Genomic DNA, 17,992 nt, shown 5'->3' with positions numbered 1-17,992 from the left:
CTTCTCTCTCAGATCTTAGTCTATTAGTTTCTCACAACTTAATGAAGTATTCAGTTGCTTCCATTTAAAAATTTTTTTTTGTCTGAGAAATTTATTATAGCAATAAGAACTTACACAATTGTAGGAGAAACTAGGGAAGGAAGATTACAAAGGGAGAGATTAGAGAATCAAAGACAAGTCACTAACTAGGTCTCCTGAATCCAGGCGGTTTGAGTTGCTGGAATGGGAACACAAAAGCATGTTGGTGGAGAGGCCTAGGGAAGGCTGTTGCTTCTGGGTCTGATGGGTGCTTAGGGTCATGACTGGTCATCAGGGTCAGCCATCGTGAAGAGCTAAACACGGTGGAGAAAAGAAAGTCCACAGTGGAAACCACGAACATTTCTGCATTTGTTTCTCACCAAATCTAATTATGATAACCTTCAAAGCAAAATAGCAGCTGCTCCACTTCTACCATCCAAATGCCTTACAATTTTTCTTTGGCCAACTCTAACTGGAGCCATACAGAGAAGGGGGTTATGGGAAACAGGTCTAGCCTAGCCAAGATGACTCAAAACAATGTCAGAGAAACAACAGTTTACCCAAAAGGAAACTAAATGGCCAGTAAACATACTACAAGATGTTAAACTTCACACTTACTCAGAAAAATGCCATTTGAAAACACATTAAGATACTCTTCACACGCATCTGATTATGTAAACTTTAAAGTGATAATGAAGAGTATATACGTTTGGCAGAGTATAAATTGATTCAGCCACATTAACAAGCAATTTGGAATACTAAATAAAATTGAAGATATGCATACCTTTTAACCCAGTCATTGTCCTACTAGATACACACCCTTCGCACGTGTATACAGAGAAGCTTACCAAAATGCTCATGGCAGCTTTGGTTTTAATAGCAAAAAAAAAAAAAAGAAAAGAAAATTAAATATATTTTAGTGGGACTATAAGCGTCTATTTATTTATTTAACAAAAACTATACAGTAGTTAAAATTAAAAAGCTAAACCTAAATGCGTTTCTATAATTTTTAAAATATGTAAAATAATACTACATACACTTATGAAATACTGGGTTTGTTATTGTTATTATTATTATTACATGTAGTAGAAGTACAGAACATTCAAAAGAATGATGCCAAATTCAAGGAATGCAATAAGGGAGAGTTCATAGGAAATTTCAATTGTATTTGTAATCATTTATTTCCTATTGGTGTTGGCTGCATAAGTGCTTGTTTTGTTTTTCCCAGTGCTTTTTTGTCTCTCTAAATTTATTTTTTAATTGCTGAAAAAAGAAAATTGATCTTGGCAAGTACATTTTATTCCACCTGCCCTTGGAAATGATTTATCCTCACCTACCTCATAAGCAAGAGCATCTTCCAAACTTAAATTCTTTTTACAACTTATTCAAAGATTTTTCTCTTTGTGTACGTAATATTAACTATAGTTGTTAGATTTTTTTAAGGCACTGTAAAGGCTCAGCTTTGCTTTTTAATTGGATAATAGCATCTCTGTTTGTGCCTTACATTATTAAATTAATTCAGTTATATTTGATATTCAATATATGTTCCTATACTGAGGTGGTATTTTGTTTTAAAATTGATTTAAACTTTAAAAAACAGGCATTTCTCAAAAAGACTTAGAAGATTTACACCTTATGTTAAAAAAATTCAGAATATTTGCTCACTGAAATTCTGGCTGGCGACTGTGAAGGCAGAGCGACCTTGCAGGGCTGCTGCACTGAGAGAACGTGTTGGATGACGGGCGGTGATACTGCAGGAGGAAAAATGGGGGCAGGGCAGTGGGGGTGGGAAGAGGAGAGATTTCCAGGCTCTGCAAGCTGACAGAATGGAAGGGAAGAAATGAAGGAGCAAGCAAACGGTAGAATGTTGTGGACTGTGTTAAATGGTCTGCTCTCAGAAATCCTCAAATATTCAGTAGGTTCATCAAATCACAAAATGCTGACAGAGTTTAATTTGGAAGCATAGTGAAGGAGGGGATACTCACCTCAGGATTTGACATGGCAGGGAACTAGAATAGCACTAATGGGCAGGAGCACAGAACCTAAGGAAACACATTTTAGAGCAAGTCTGAACTGCTACTAGATACACACGTAGAAACTAGGCCATGTTTATTCAAATTCCCAAGGGATAGAAGGCACTGCTGTTAATGTCTCTATTATAGAAAAATATACTTAAAACACAGTGATCTGTTTCCATTCCCTTTAATACAGTTTATAAATGAAATTGAAATACAGTGTTTATTTTCAGAAGACTCTCTTCAAAGCAACCGAATTCAAATAATACATCTAATTGCATTTATTTTGCAAAGGTCTTCACTGAAAATATGGTAATATTTTCTTAGAGAAAAATGTGGAGTAAAGACAAATTCAAATACCAATTTTTTTTTACTTCTAGCTCTGCAGAGAATGGCTTGATGTCTTCTGGCAGATAGGTATACGATTTTGCCTCTCTTTTTAGGAAATAGTAATACATGATTCCTAAGAACAGCAATGATTTGTAAATAAAGTATGTAATACTTTTGAAGAATTTTAATTAAACATTTTCTTACTCTTTGAATTTATGAAATTTCAACATTAAGCATGTATGATGATGATAATTTTGTTGAAACAATTTATTTGCCTTCTTACATTCTATTTCTTGTGAACTATTTAATCAGTAAATATGATTCTACTTTATTTTAAATTTAAAAAGTGCTTGTATTAGAAAAACACCTATGATAAAGTTACAGAATAAGTACCTTTCTTTCATGTGAAATGGTAAGAACTACACTATACTAAGATATGATTTTCTTATCCTTACGTAGCAAAATTTCAGTGACTTTTGTTTTTATACGTAACATTTGTTCCTTTTGAATTCTTTACTAATATGACAACTATTACAATATATATTATGCCATTAGTGGTTTTCAGTGAAAGAAGAAGAAAGTTGAACATTAAGTTTCTTGCTTTTAAAGACTTCCTTGCTAAGCAATAAAAATATTTATCTTATGTCAGAAGTTTTATAGAAGGTAAAACGTTAGAAGAAATTTCCTTATATTAGTTGTTAAAGTGCGGAGGGCTCTGGAGTCAAGGCTTTGTGATTGGAAAGCACAGCTCGGTAGTTTTGTAACCTCAGATGAGCTGCTTCACTTCGCTGTGCCTCAGTGTCTTTTTCCCTAACAGGAAAGTATAACAACACTTCTTTTATAAACTATTTTGATGACAAAATGAGATAAAGTATGTAAAACTGCCAGCATAAGGCCAGACACAAATATTAGGACTCAATAATTTCTACCTTCCATTATTGTTCTTAAATGATGTAGGCTAAAAATGGCCGTCACGGATAAAGGTGTAAATAAAAACACATATGCAGTAAATATGTATGCATACACATATGTACATCTCGCCGTTTGCGCTAAGGCAGCAACCTGGACCCATAAAACAGCACTGGGCAAGTCTAGGCTGACTGGCTGGCCAGCTGTTTTGTGCCTGGTAGATTCAGCCTCTCCGCATCTCGCTTTCCCCATTTGTAAGATGAGAGTTGAGATAAGAGGATTTCTATGGTTCTAATCTAGTTCTAATAGTCATTGATTCAATATTTTTTCTAGAATACATCTGTCGTATCAAACAGGAATATGCAGAACCATAGATTAAGGTAAAGTGACTCTCAAAAGAGAAAAAAAACTGAAAGGAGAGTTTCTCCTGCCAAACTCACTCAGCAATAAGAACGCAGCAACAGGGTCTAACACACACGTGGCAGAGAACTAGAGTAGCACACATAAAAAACAGCTTTAATGCACCAGATGTTTGTGCCCCCTAAAATTCCCATGTTGACCTTCTAGTCCCCAACGTGATGGTGTGAGGAGGTGGGGTCTTTGGGAGGTAATTAGGTCATGAGGATGGAGCCCTTACGAATGAAATTAGAGTCCTTGTAAGGAGCAGCAGGAGAGTGTGCTCTCTCTGCTCTGCTCTGGGCCATGTGCGGACACAAGGAGAAGACACCATCTGCAAGCAGGAAGAAGCTCTCACTAGGCACCACACCTGCCGGCCCCAGACTGTCAGAAATAAATGTTTGCTGTTACCCGGTCTGCAGTCTCCTGTTATAGCAGCCTGAACTGACTAAGATAAGAGTGAGTTTTCCCGGTTTATTTATTTATTTTATTTATTCAATTATGTGGCATTAATGAACATGTACTACATGCCAGGCCTTGTAGGAGAGACTAAAAATCCAGAAACAAATAGTTGCCCATTGTATTAATATATTTAGTGGGCAGACATACAATTACAATCATTTTGACAAAAGACCGTATCATACTGTGATATAGGCCACTTACACACCTGTTCATGAGGTGCTGAGGGAAAAAGGCACTAATCTGAAGACGGTGACCTCCATTTCCACGTTGTGTCTTTTATATATGGTTTATTCCTCCATTTTTCTCTTCTGTAAAATGGGAATAATTTTAGTTTTTGCCTTACAGAATATTGTGAGGATTTAATAATATAGGTAAAGTGATCAGTAATTGCCTTAAAAATATGAGATACTTTTTTTAAATTCAGAAAGGGAACAATATATTTAGTGATTACAAGCTTGGTCTTTGGAGTAAAACAGTTCAGTTTTTGGTGTCAGCTTTGCCATTTACTATCTGCGTGTCCTCAGGATATTCCTTATCTTTTAAGTATGTCCTCATTTTTAAGGCAGAAATTATGACTGCCCTTTGGTTTGCTGAGATGATAAAAATTTTGAATGCCTGTAAAGTACTTATTAAAGTGCCAGTGTATTTTAAATTAAAGGGTTAAAGTTACCACAGAATATGCCCTCATAGGCAACATGTACACATATGTATCAAATTACAGAGCATCTTAGGTCAAGTGGCTTAGAGGTAGAGCCTAAGACAGGCACTCTTGCTCCAGTGATTTATTAGGAAAGTGCCTTCATGGGGAGGGAAAGGAGATAGGCTAGGGAAGGAAATAAACGAACCAAGAATGTAGTCTCAGCTGGACACTTGCCTCAGTCTGATCCCTGGGGGAAATTTGAGGCACAAATTGCACCGCAGAGTTAGTCTCCCATTGTGGCAAGTGGACCAGTCGTTACAGTGCTCTGTCAGTCTGTCATTGATCGCCTTCTTGAGGAAAGGGCAAGGGGGGTAGCCCCTTAAAAAATAGCTTCTTATTGGCCAAGAGCAATTCTTTGACAAGAAGTAACAGTAAATTATAATTAGTCAACAATGCAGTAACAGAGTGATTAGTACAGCTGGGTAAAGGCAGCCTCAGTGGGACACCAACAGCACACGTCACACACGGACACGGGTAGGAGGCCTGGATGCACTATTGTTAATGAAATTGGCTGTTTGATAGCTTAGCTTCCCAGGAGTGAAGGAAAACAGGATTTTAAAAGTTGTTCTTGATTTATAAAAGTAGTATGTTCTATGTTTTCTCTTAGACCCTAGAGCCCTTTCCTTCTCTGTACTGGGCTGTATTTCCTGGAAGCTGGAATGGATCAGCTGCGTCAGATGTGCTTTTGACTTTTAGTTTCTGATTGAGTCAGGCCAATGGGATCACCAACAGGAGGATAAAATGCAAGGTGACTCCATTCCTGTAGGGTTTACGTGAACTGGCTGCAACCCTGCTCCAAAGATCACAGTAGTTCAGGCAGCCTACTCTGTCAGAGTTTGGTGAGTACTTTCGCTCTCGTCATTTTAGGTGGAGGAGTGGCAGTGATGCTTTGCTGGTACTAGCCTCACGGTGGAAGACACATCCTGCCTAAACCATCGTAAAGAGTTTTCTTGTTAAGATTTCTTCACAGAACCCGAAGTTTGTTGTTTCCTGAAGTGACCCTCACTAATGTAGGTGGTACATCATTTCATCACAAAAGTGGATAATATTCCTGACATTAAATTCTAGACACAATTTATTGCATGAATAAGTTCTCACTTAAAATACAATGAATATGATGGACTGAGCATGTGAAGTATTCTTCATAGGGTTATTTGTTCTGGCAACATTTCATAAAGTCTGAGGAATTAATATTGAATTGCAATTCATTGAAGTTAATTACTATAGAAGTTTAAAATAATATATTCTGGGAAATTAGCACATTCACAGTAGCCTTATTATCTTAGGTCCATGTACCAATGAGTATCATCTTGAAGGTTTTGACCTTCACGTCAAACAAAGCCAGAGTCAAAATTCCAAGTCAGTTAATACTTCCTCAAAAGTATTCACTGTTATAAAAAATTTTAAACATCTAGTTTTTTTAAATCTAAAGAAATATGTACAATGCCTCTTCCCAAAAAGCTATTAAGCAATATTGACAGAAATTAAAGATGTAAATTGGATAAATATACCATGTTCATGGATTGGAAGACTCAATATTGTGAAGAGGTCACTTTTCCCCCAATTAATCTAAAAATCAAATGAAATCCTAATCAAATGCCCATGAACTTTTTTGCTGAAGTGTATATTGGAATACAAATAACCAAGGCGACCGTGAAGAACAGATTGGGAAAGAGTGTCCTTTTCAGTATCAGAGTAATTACAGAGCTACATATGAATAGATGTATATAGATGAATAGATGAATAGATTAATGAATCATAATAGAATATTTAGAAAAAATGTATGCTCGACTTATGTCTAACGTGGTGATCTAGAACAGTGGCAAAGCTCAGTCTTTTTAATAAATAGTATTATGTTAATTGGATAGTCTTAACCACTGCCTTACATAATGAATAATGAATAAAAATTAATTCCAGGTGGATTGAGTAGCAAAATGTAAAATAATAAAGTACTTAGAAGAAAACATTGAGAATATCTTCATAAATGTGGAGTTAACAAAGTATTTCTCAAAACATAAAAAATACTAGCCCCCCCAAAAAAGATTGGCAAATTGGACTACCTTGAAGTTAAGAATTTATCTGTATCAAAAGACACAATTAATGTAACCAGCCCTAACATCGAAACCAGGCCCTAACAGTTTTTTTCCTAGATCTTCAGTGTCTTTCAGGAGATAACAATAGGCCTCCTCACAGCACTCTGGAGACCACCAGTCCAAGCAGATCAGGATAGTCCCAGAGGGTTGAGCAGGAGCACAAGCAGCTACATGATGCTAAGCGGACCTCAAGAGCACAGCAGAACCAAGATTTACAGAACTCAAGTGCAGAGGTGCTACTTTTCCCACCCGGGGCCCATTAAAAAGTGAGGGGTCCGTCCACAAGGAAGATACAGTGCAGAAATCAAATTTGGATGCTCATAGGGCTAACTAATCAAACTCTGCCTGGTTGAAGTTTTTTTATTCTTACTTGCCTCTTCCACATATTTTATCTTAGATCACTTAGTTCTAAGACTATTCAATGCAAGCCCTTTTTAAAAATTTCTGAATTTATTGGAGTGACATTGGTTAATAAAATTATATAGGTTTCAGCTATACAATTCTATAACACATCATCTGTATATTGTATTGTGTGTTCACCACCCCAAGCTAAGTCTCCTTCTATCACCATTTATCCTCCCTTTACCCTCTTCTACCTCCCCCACCCTTCTTTCCCACTGGTAATCACCATACTGTTGTCTGTGCCTGTAAGGTATTTTTCTTTTTTTTTTTTGCTTAATCCTTCACCTTTTCACCCAGACCTCCAATTCCCCATCCCCTCTGAAAGCTGTCAGTCTGTTCTCTGTATCTATGAGTCTGTTCCTATTTTGTTTGCTAGTTTATTTTGTTCATTAGATTCCACATACAAGTGAAATAATGGTATTTGTCTTTTTCTGACTGGCTTATTTCACTTAGTACAATACTCTCCGGGTCCATCCATGCAAACACAAAGGGTAAGATTTCCTTCTTTTTTTACAGCCAAGTAGTATTTCATCAATCCAAGCCCTTTAATTAGAATGAATAAATATGTATAGCTCCTTTCTAACCTCATTCTTTAATTTGCTCCAAGCCATTGTCCGGAGGAGACTGATCGGAGCCCTGCCTCCCCATCTGGCGGCCTGACAAATCTTTGTGAAAATTTATTGCTTCAGGCTTTGGCTTCTCTGGGTGCTATGACCATCGAACTCACTGACTTTGTTCAGTAACACTAAGAGAGCAAAAAAGGCAAGTTAGAGGGGGGGGGGAAGATATACAAATAACAAAGGGCTGGTATCCAAAATACACAGAGAAGCCCTAAAAATCAGTAAGAAGAAGAGAATCCATCTGAACTACACACAGTATCCCCTGCAAAAAAGTATACCAAAATGGTCAATAGATATCTGAAAGGTACTCAATACTATTAGACATCAGGGAAATGGAAGGTAAAAACATAACTTTTGTAGGTTTGTAGTGGTGTGCCACTAGAATGACAAAATCAGAAACAAAACAGAGAAAACAAAGTATTAGTGTGAATGTGGAGCAACAAGAGCTCCTACAAATTAAAGGGGAATAGAGTATAAGCTGTCACAATCACTTTGGAGAGCTGTTAAGCGGTATTTAGTCAAGTTGATTATAAACGTACTTCATAATCCCTCAATTTAACTCTTACCTTTATACAGTAGTCCCCCTTACCTGCGGTTTTATTTTCCATGGTTGAAATTATCGCAGTCAACTGTGGTCCAAAAAAATTAATGGAAAATTCCAGCAATAAAAAACTCATGTTTTCAACTGTGTCGTTCTGAGTAGCATGATGAAATCTCATGCTGTCCTGCTCCGTCCTGCCCAGGATGTGAATCATCACTTTGTCCAGCAGATCTGTGTTGCAACGCTCTCCACCAGTTAGTGACTTAGTAGTCGTCTTTGTTATCAGATTCACTGTCGCAGTATCCCAACGCTGTGTTCAAGTAAGCCTTATTTTTTTTAGTTATGTCCCAAAGTGCAAGAGTAGTGATGCCGTCTGCTCCAATATGCAATAAAGAAGCCATAAATTGTGTCCTTTAAATGAAAAGGTGAGTACAGTATGTTAAGACATTTTGAGAGAGACCACACTCACATAACTCTTATTATAGTATATTGTTATAATGTTTCTATTTTATTAGTTATTTTGTTAATCTGGTGCTGCATATAGTATACAAATTAAAATTTATCATAGGTATGCATGCATAGGAAAAAACATAGTGTACATAGAGTTCAGGATTATCTGCAGTTCCAGGCATCCACTGGGGGTCTCAGAATGTTTTCCCCGTGAATAGGGAGGGAATTCCGCACTCAAATGAAATGTACGCAGGTGCACCAGAGGGACGACTCAGTGATATTTACCACAGCGTTACTGGTGAGAGTCCCATACTGGAAACGACCCAAATTTTCATTAACATAAAATATTTAAGTAAATATACACGCATGGAAATATTATTCAGGAAAGAGAATGAAAAAGAAAACCAGTTACACACACAAAAAACCAGGTAAGTGAAGGAAGTTAGATACATTATGTTAATACTGTTTGATTTCATTTGCATAAACTTCAAACTGGCAAAACAGTCCCATGTTATTATAAGCTCTAAGAGTGGGTACTTTTAGGGAGAAGGGAAGGATTCATAACTGGGGGGAGGGTCCAAGGTGAAAAGCAGGTGATTCTTGGCTGCTGGTAATGTCTTATTTCTTTTGTCTGTCACGGTTACACAAGTTTGTTTACTTGCAATAGGTCATTTAACTATACATTTATGAATTTTTCACTTTTCTGTATGTGTTATCCTTCAATAGCTCCTTTTAATTACACATTTTCAAGTAGAGAAAGAAAGTGATCACCAAATTGTAGTAGTCAGTTTTATAGCTTTGTTTGTTTGTTTGTTTGTTTTTTCTTTTCTTTTTTTTAAAATTTTTATTGTTATTCAATTACAGTTGTATGCCCTTTCTCCCCATCCCTCCACCCCACCCCAGCCAAACCCACCTCCCTCTCCCACCTCCACCCCCCCCACCCCCTGGTTCTGTCCATGTGTCCTTTATAGCAGCTCCCGCAAGCTTTTGTGATGGCAATGTGGACTCAAAGGACTTTCCACGGTAAAAAAAAATCTTATCAGTTTGAATGTTCCCTCTAAGTGACAGGTGATTTACGTGTTATCCAGTACATTCTTTACATATTTTAATGTGTCTTTTCATAGGTAAAAGGGAAAAACAAAGAAAATTGATATTTTGGAACATAAATGCTACGTAAGTCACAACGATAGGTATTTTACATGTTTTTTTAATCATCAGAACAATACCATGGGTAGTTATTATTGTTCATATTTTTCAGATTAAAAAGTTGAGATTCATAAATGTTAAGTAACGTGTCTAAGGTCACATATCTGAAGAATATGTGTCCGAGGACATAGCTAGTAAGTGTTAGAGTCTCATTTCATATAAACCACATACACTAGAGATGAAACCGACCTGAGAGAAACCTGACCTTTACTGTCTGGCTTTACTGTCAAAAGACCTGAACTCATGCTGTTACTCCCGTCAGTGATACCTGCAGAACCCTGGAGCAAGATACTCAGCCATTCTGAGTCTTGGTTTCCTCATTTCTAAAGCAGAAAACTGGCCCTGACTAGTGTGGCTCAGGTGGTTAGGTGTCATGCTGTGAAACAAAAGGTCACTAGTTCATTCCCGGTCAGGGCACAGGCCCGGGTTATGGGTTCTGTCCCTGGTCAGAGCGTGTACAAGAGGCAACTGGTCAATTGTTTCTTTCTCACATTGGTGTTTCTCTCCCTCTCTTTCTCCCTCCCTTACCTTCACTCTAAAAATAAACAAACAAAAATCTTTAAAACATCATTCAAAAAAATAAAACAGAAAACTAGAGGTTATTGGTGCCCCTCCCACATCCCCTTTACCATCCCCAGCACCCATCTCTCATCTGCTGTATTGATTAACAAAGGCCCTCTTCTGATGAGACCATTGCCCCCAGAGCACTGGTCAAACAGGAACTTTCCTCTGCCCCCAGAGACCTTTACCAATACCTGACAACGGGTACAAGAAGCTGGTTCATTGCACCTAGGAGATCAACTTTATAATGCAGTTTGTGTATAGAGATTTGCAGAGACCTTCTTGCTTAGCTTTTATTTACTGGCCTGTTCTACTTCCCTCACTCCCCTTCTGCTTAAGGACACTTTCTCAATTAATCCTTTGAAAAGAATCTCCATCTCAGACTTTGCTTTTAGATAAGCTAAGACAAAAAATATTTATCCAAATATTATGAAAATGAAATGAAGTAAATATATAGGAAACACTTTATTAACAAGAATTGTAAAAATTTAATATTAATATATACAGAATTATATAAAAAGTCAAATTCATTACTTTTATTCCTTTTCCCTCAGTTACCCCACAACTACCACCTTTCAGGTACTTAGTATACTTGTGTTCTGTCTTCTCTCTCACACGTCAAAACAAGGAATAGTGAATGCTTTTATACCTGGGTCACTCAGCTAATCCATCAAAGTGTGTGGGCTTAAGATTGCAAGGTATTCAAGGATATGAAAGGAAAAAAATGGGTTCGGTCAGCTTGCCTCGGTCACAGTGTTTAGCCTGGGTAAATACATTTTGCTAATCTAGAGGTATTCAATGTTTTTTGCTCAAGTACCTCCTAAAATATTTTAATTATATTTTTTCAGGTTTTAGTTAAAGCTTTATATTGAAGGTTTAATAGTTAAACATGATTTTAACTTCTAGCAAGTTGTATATTGCATTTGTGTGTTAAACATTTTTCATCAAAACATTAAAATGTCAAATTTAACTTATTGAATTTAGTTAATATCTGCCAAAGAACTTAATTGCTAAATCCAGTTCTTAATTGTGAAACCCATTATCTAAATTAGGCTTTTCTGTGAGAAAAAAATGATTTTGTTTTACAATCAAAACAAACGTAAATATACGTCCCCACTAGCATCTCACCTCTGAACCCTAAGATATATATTGTACATCATGCATGGTTTTCGGGAGATAAGGCCACAGGAGTCCAGCCATCAGTTTTTCCGCTAGGTGAGAAAGGAAACTGTCCTCTCCAATGTTTTCACTGTTGCCTTTCTAGCTTTACCATCTTGTGGTGCTGCCTCGCTATCACTTCTCAAATTGTATCTTTGTTTGTTTGTGACCCCAGAGGATTTCACACCCTGGGAGAATGAACCATATTGATTTCAGACAAGTAAGGGGAAGGCAAAAGGGTCTGTGAAGAGAGTTATGGGGAAAAAAGAAGTGGCGGCTCACAGGACCTTCACTGACAACCAGTTTTAAGAAAGAGTAAGTATGAACTTGGAGGATCTGAAAGATTGTCCTCTGAAAAGTGTTCTTACCTGGGGAACCTTATAATTCTAGGGCTGTGCATGTCACCACCTTACCCTCTGGGTCATCCTGCCGGGCACCTGGAGGTAAGGGACCCCCATTGGTTTCTATCCAGGATTTCTCCCAGGCAGAGTTCACAGCTGAAAAATATTTGTTTCTCTTGGTTTCCCACTGTTTTTTCTTCCTTATGTACCTAGACTTCAACCCATTTCAGGACAAGGTGGGCATCGACGATGAGAATACAGAGTGGTCTCACAGACCCCGAGAGCCATAATGCAGTTGGGCATCAGGAACATCGTGGGATCAGACAATGGAATTTCAGTAGTGTTTCTTCATTAATTTCTGCTCTTCTCTGCATGTCTGCTTCATGATGCTTTCTTTAAGTAGGAACTCTCTCCTTACTTTCCTGATCTATAGGGCAGAATAATATGGCTGCTAAAAATGCCTCAGTATAAATATGGCCTGTTTTCCAGAAAGAACAATCCAATTCACCAGAGAAAAGAATTTTATAGGGGAAGATGGCATCACGTTCCCAGTCCTGATACATGGAACTAAGGTCCCATGATTCATGGACAATCATGGGAGTGCGTCAGGTTTGAAATAACACTTCTGAACAGATGAAACATCCAGCATAGATAAAAAGAGAAAAAGAAAAATGGGAAAACAAATCATCCAGCATACACCCATGCCTTGCAAGGCTGGACAGAGGACCTAGCCACAAATATCCAGGATAGAACTCCATCCTGAGTTGAATTAATGCATTATCTGTCTTAGGAATACTTTCACATTAATCTATCCACAAAGGTATTAGGTGCTATATTCTGAGACTTTGGAATTTCATACAGTAGAGGGATGTTATTTGGGAATTGGAAATGGGGCAGGAGTGAGGTTTCATCTGTGCGTGAAACCACATCACACTCCGAGGATGGTAAGTCCATTGTGGAGATGGGAGAAGGAGACTAATTTGAAATTTAAAGTGATATGGGAAGAGATGTGATTTTTTAAAACACTGCATACCTTCAGGCAGGTGATAGGCCATTTTCCATCATCCTTCTATTCTTCACCCCTGCCTGGTTTCCTTCCCTTACCTGTCACTTGCCCTACTTTCCTGTGGTTTTCCCTTGGAGCACTCTTTAATAAATCACTTTTATATGAATTTTTGGTTCAGGGTCTACATCGGGGAATTCCAACTTAGATTCCTGAGTGTCCACTGGAATTGCCTGGAAGTTGTTTTATTTGGGCAAATAAAATCCTATGCCCAGGCCATGAGTGAATAAAGCAAATGTATGTTACCCTAGAGAATTAAATTAGCAACTTTATATTTTAATGAATATACGATGTGTTTTTATGTGATGTGATGTGTGCGTGCGTGTGTGTGTGTGTGTATGAAGACATTTAAGGAACTGAGTCACGCAGTGGTAGGCTGGTGAGCCTGTCATCTACACAGCAAACTCGCTGGCTGGAAACTCAGGCAGGAGCTGATGTGGCGGCCTTGAGGCAGAATTTCTTCTCCAGGAAACCTCAGTCTTTGCTCTTAAGGCTTTCAACTGATTGCGTGAGCCTCATCCACATTATCAAAGGTCATCTCCTTACTTGAAGTCAGTTGATTGTAGATGTTAACCACATCTACAAAATACCTTCAGAGCAACACTTACACCAGGGATTTTCAACCTTTTTTATCTCATGGCCCACATAACCTAATTACTAAAATTCTACAGCACACCAAAAAATATATTTTTTGCAAATCTGACAAAAAAACAGGTATAATTTTGATTCATTCACAGTGGACGGCTATAGTTGTGTTGGCTGCCGTCGGTTTTTTATTTGGCAATCTAAGGGAAAAGAGGTCAGTGGCCCTGACCTGAATAGTCAGGTATTGCATGTTTTAAACATTCTTCTGGCACACGGGTTGAAAATCGCTGCTCTAGACTAGGGTTTGGTTAAAAAACTGGGTATTATAGCCTAGCCAGGTTGACACAAAAGACTGCTCATCACACTGTAGGCCTAATATAGTAAGAAGAAGAAGAAGAAAGTTTTGCTATGTCAAAATAATACCAAAACCTGGCCTTCACAGGAACTGCACTATAATAACAAGTTTGCATATTATTAAACTAGTCATATTAACTTGTTATAAAAGGCAGTGACTAACAATAATGAACCCCATACTATATACTGTTTTTATCTATATATAGATAAATTTCTATTTCTAGGTAATCTGCTTATATCTTTCAAGATTAAAAAGAATTTAGCGGTTCTAGTTGTGGCTAAGACACAGGAAGAGGGCATTTTTTTGCTGTCTAGTTTGTATAATATTAATAAATGCCAACTCTTGCCCAACATTGCCCATGTACAGAGGCACTAGAATGCTGAGAGTGAGGGAGTAACTAAACTTTGGCCTAAGAGAGAATTAACAAGATCATAAGAAGCAGCTGAGAAACCAGGAATCCGTGTAGGACCACAGGGCCCCAGGGGAGATGTAGTAATGCTAAAACCTGTCCAACCAGAATATGTCTGATTCAGCCCAGTAGAGGCCTTGCAACAGGGATGGAAGGAGAGGTTCTATACCAGAAGCAGCTCAGGAGCTACAGTCACGCAGGAGTACCTTGGCTTTAAAACAGAAATATGACACATGCCTTAGTCACTGGGTGTCAAACTGTAGCATGGAGGTCTGAAAGGATTAGGTGGGTTATTTAGAAATACTGATTGGCATTATTACCCTTTTAAAATATTTCATTTGCCTCTAATTTTGGATATGTGGGAGTATCATATACCTCTGCTTCCCTACTCCCTTTGAATTTAGGTGTTGCCAACAAACACGAGGGTATTCACTCATGAGTGTCATTTCTGGGCAGAAGTGCTTGATTGATGGAGCTCAGCTCTCCAGGGCTCTCCTCCCTCCTGGGTGACTATGAAAACATGCACTCCTGTGGGCACTGTCTGATCACAGCAGGCTGGGATGCTGAGTCAGCAGGCAGGACGGTTGCTGTGGAGAATGGCCCAGATGTGCAGAAGACTTCAAACTTTGTTAAGCTCATGAGATATTTCTGTTTTTCCTGCCTACGGCATAGCTTGTATCCTGCCTGGTCATGACATGGAAAAGGGCACAGAGAATCTCTCTCTATGCACACACACACTTTTGCTGTTTTTATTGTAGCCCTGGGTGTGCTATCCAGACCATTTGGATGGGCAAGGATGGAAGCATAATACAGTCATTTTTTGAATGAAGAAACTGATTTCTATAAGCACCACAATCAGAAGTTGTTAACTTCTGATAACCTACAGAGGGCATGCTATTCTTTTTGTCTTCCGTATAATTTAGCGAGGATTCTTCATTTCGCAAGGAACATAACTCTCAAACCATCTCTAGAAAATAAGGTTTATTACAAGGATATTGAAGGATAGTGTGAATCCAGAAAAAAATTAATCAACTAGGACTTAAGAAGGACAAAAAGGAAAAGAGATTTAGGAATTTTTCTGTCTCCCTCATCTCCTCTCTTTACCAGTGCTGAATCCTACCTTTGATCCTCTGGCTAGAATGGCTTCACCTGTTTACTCACCCTACATGTGAATCACTGGCTAGTGACCATCTTAGTCCAAGCCTATGAGACCCTTCATTCAAACAACCACCACCAACTTTCCACAGAATTTTTAGATCAAGCTCTTCCCAGTAGATATATAATTGGCCGAGCTTACTTTTGCAGATTAGGTCAGGGAAATTAAATGTCACTGGCTTTTAGGTGTCCGCTCATTAGATGTTCACCCACCCCAGTCCAATCCCCTGTGATGCCAGCAGTTGAACCTGGGACCTGATGATCACTCAACGGGTACTGTGACTGGGGCATTTTACTTAAAACAGGAGGAAGGGCAGGACAGCACTCTAAAGCTTATAGCACAATTTCCCCTACTGTCTGGACTTCTTTGGGCTGGGCAGGAGGGACACCCTGAAAGAGAGAAGGAAACCTTTTTAGGGGACTGCTCCTAAACAAGTCAAAATCGAAACCCTGTCTACTTCCTGTCTTAAAATTGCTAATGTCTAGCCTAACTTATCACCAGGGAATCACTTAGATATTGCAAACAATAGAAGCCTTTGTGTATTTGGAGAAACAGGAGTTATGAATAATACTATGCCCTCCCCTGGATTACACATAATGAGTCTTCCACTGGGGATATGTGAGAAACACACCTCATGCTAAATCTAGGTTCCTGAGTTCCCATTCCATTTCTCATCCTGAAGGCCCCCGTCAATTCTCTTTATTCTGTGGAAGTTGATTTCGTGACTTAAAAAATTAAAAAAAAAGAACTAAACATGGATTTTAATTTTATCCTACAAATGCTTTGAAATGTTTATTTCCCTTCCGCCCAGTTTTATTGAGATATAATTGACATGCAGCACTGTATAATTTAAAAGTGTAAAATATGTTTTGATATATGTAATAAAAATATATTTGATGTATTGTAAAGTAATTACCATAATACGATTAGTTAGTATCCATAGCCTCACAGAGTTACAATTTTTTCCTTATGACTGAAAGTTTTAAGATCTACTCTCTCAGCAACTTGCAAACACACAAGCAGTACGGGTAACTGGAGTCATCATATAGGACATTACATCCCCGGAGCTTTTTTATCTTATAAGCGGGAGTTTGTACCTTTTGAACGCTTTCGCCTAACCCCCCACCCCCTTTGTGAAAAGCTCATTTCAACTACTGAGAAAATCAGAAAAAGTAATCTGAGCGAGCATTGTAAGTGAATAGTAATTCTTGGAGCAAACATTTTATTAAGCTCCTCATATGTGCTTGGCACACTACAGGCATGGGCGATGCAACTGGTAACAAAGGAAAGTGCCTGCTCTCAGGGATCACGTCATCTAGCTGCAGGGAGAGAAGCACACACCACTCACAGAGCACACCTACATGTGTCATGTCAAAGAGTTATAAACACGAAAGGGAGCTAAATCAGTATAAAGAGGCAGAGAGTGATGAGGTGCTATTTTAGGTGTAAAGACTACTTCGTTAAGGTCACCAGTGATTGGCCCCATAGTCAAAACCAATAGTTATTTTTCAGTTGTCATTTTACTCAACCCATCAATCAGCATGGCTGACACAACTCACTTCATTTGCTTGACCCCAGAGACACCACCATTTCCCCCCAGAAGCTGCTCTTTTCAGTCAGCTTTGCGGGTCCCTCCTCTTCTCCTTACCTTCTCACTGAAATAAAAAACAACTAGGATGCCACAACTTTCAATTTTATAGATCACCAGCCTGACTACCTTCTCCCAAGTCCAGATCCATATATCTGCCTACCTACATGTTATCTCTACTTTCATGTATAATATGCCTCTCAAAGTTAACATATATAAAAGTAGTTTTAGATCTTTTCCACAAAGTATGTGCTCAATTTCAAATATTCTTTCTCTGTAAATGGTAACTTGTACCTTGCACTTGGTCATACCCAAAACCTTGGAGTTCTTTTTTTTTAAATGGCTCTTTTTTATTGAATTTATTGGGGTGACATTGGTCTATGAAGGGTTTTTTTTTTTGCTTATTTACCTTTTTCACCCTGTCCTCCTCCTCCTTCCCCTCTGACAGCTGTCAGTCTGTTCTCTGTATCTATGAATCTGTTTCTATTTTGTTTGTTTATTTGTTCATTAGATTCCACATATAAGTGAAATCTTATGGTATTTATCTTTCGAACCCTGGAGTTCTTGACTCCTCATTTTTATTTTCTCATACCCTGTTGCCAATCCATAAACAAATGTTAGCTTTACTTTTAAA

Source organism: Desmodus rotundus, chromosome 4, assembly GCF_022682495.2.
Source record: "Desmodus rotundus isolate HL8 chromosome 4, HLdesRot8A.1, whole genome shotgun sequence".
NCBI lineage: Eukaryota > Metazoa > Chordata > Mammalia > Chiroptera > Phyllostomidae > Desmodus > Desmodus rotundus.
Note: the sequence above shows the minus strand (reverse complement) of the source record.